Genomic DNA, 2130 nt, shown 5'->3' on the forward strand with positions numbered 1-2130 from the left:
GTTTTATTGGCACTATTTTGGGATGTGTGTGACTTTTTGATCGCTTGCTATTACACTTTTTTTTTTTTTTATAATTTCTTTATTCATTTTTCTCAGTATAAAGGACAACATAACATTGGGCAATATGCCCCACATATTACAAACATGTAACATAGTAGTTATATTCATATTCATAATCAGTTAGCGGGGTACTCAGACCCCAGGATCAAGTATTTTAAAACAACAACGGGATCCAATCACAGGGAATTATCAACATCTTATCAATGAAATGTGATTTGGTAAGTGGTACAGATAGTATAATGTGCAAAGTAGAGATCATGATATTTAAATTGAGGTCAGTAGCTATAACCAAGAGTTAGGTTGATTCTCCTCGAGTCATCGTTACCTGCAACCTGCCTAAGCTCCCCTTCAGCTGCTCCGTCAAGTACCATTCTGTTAGTGTAAACGGTTCCATAATGGAGCATAATTCCGCAATGGACATGTACTTTACCAAGTATCGTCTCCATTTCTGAAACAACTTCTGCGTATGTTTTTCTTTTGTTTGAAAAATCATTGATCTTTCCATATAGAACAAAGCTTTTAACTGGTGGAGTATTTCTGCAATAGTGGGTAATTCCGGTTGCAGCCACCTTTGTAGTATCATTCGTTTAGTAATAATACAAAGTGAATGGAACAGCTGGGGGGGGGATGTTTTCCTCTTTCTTCCTCTGCATCGTAGTGGAATAGGTATAATAAAGGGTTCAGTGTAAATCTTTGTCCCCATATCTCAAATGCCACATCACTAATAGCAGACCATAGCTGAGTACATTGTGTACAAGACCATAATCCATGGAAAAGGTCTGTATATCCCAGTCCACATTTGGGGCAGTTTGTTACGCGATCAGGCCTAAGTGGATGAGGTGGAATGTTAAAACCGTAGATCGCTTTGTGCATGATGCGTAGCTGGGTGTCTCTCCACACCTCATTAATAATAAACTTACTCACCTTCAGCCATCCTTTTATTATGCACTGAGATACATTTCCAGTGTTCAATTGTTCCTCCCACTGACTAAAGTCGCCCATTTTATTGTACCGTGAGTCTTCCTGCCTTAGACCATAATAAAGATGAGAGACTGACGTTTTCCCACCTCCCAAACCTAAAAGTTTGTCTATAGTATTCTGTCCTATTTCTTTGTGTACCATAACCAAATTGGAATGTATAGCCATTTTAATTTGTGCAAACTGGATCGTTTGAAATCTGGTCAAGGAGTATGTTTCTATTAATTCCTCACGGTTCAACCAACGGGGTTCTGAGGCGTGTAGTAGGTGTTTGACCAACCAGATCCCTTTATCCCTCCACTCCTTAAACAAGCTATTTGTACGACCCGATGGAAACTCTGGGTTCCCCCATAGCGGAAGGTGCTTTGAAATCCTAAACGGTAGCCAGTACGCCCTGCGTAGTATGCACCATGTTGCTATTGTGTCTTTAAATAGGATTGAAGACTTGATATAGGTTGGTAAATTGGGTAGCCTAGCATGTAGTAGGGCACTCAACGACCAAGGAGCGCAATATGCCCTTTCTAGCGATAGCGCCGAGTAATGACTAGTGTTATTAACCCAGTCCGCTATATGCCTAGCCATACAGGCAAGGTTATATCGCCTGACATCAGGAAAGGCAATGCCACCTAGTTCCTTGGGAGCTATTAACTTTTGTATATTAATCCTGGGGCGTTTGCCGTGCCATAAGAATCTAACAAAAGCAGAACGGATTTTATTAATGTCATTATGCTTTAATAGTAGGGGGATTGTCTGTAAAGGGTAGAGTAGTTTTGCCATTGATATCATTTTTAACAGGTGATTTCTGCCCATCAGTGAAAGGGGAAGGTCGTGCCACTGTTTTAATTCCCTGAGAATCTTTTCTATTAAGGGGGTAAAGTTCAACCTATATATAGATTCCATATTTCTTCCTATTTTGATACCAAGGTATGTTATAAAGGTTCGGGCTATAGGTATTCCTTCTATTGCCATTATCCCGTTCCCATCAGTCCTATCATTCAGAAATAGTATTTCACTTTTGTCACTATTGACTTTCAGTCCCGAAAATGATCCGAAGCTGGATATTGTTTGAAGCACCTTAGGAAGATGTCTGGC

Source organism: Bufo gargarizans, chromosome 9 (assembly GCF_014858855.1).
Source record: "Bufo gargarizans isolate SCDJY-AF-19 chromosome 9, ASM1485885v1, whole genome shotgun sequence".
Classification (NCBI taxonomy): Eukaryota; Metazoa; Chordata; class Amphibia; order Anura; family Bufonidae; genus Bufo; species Bufo gargarizans.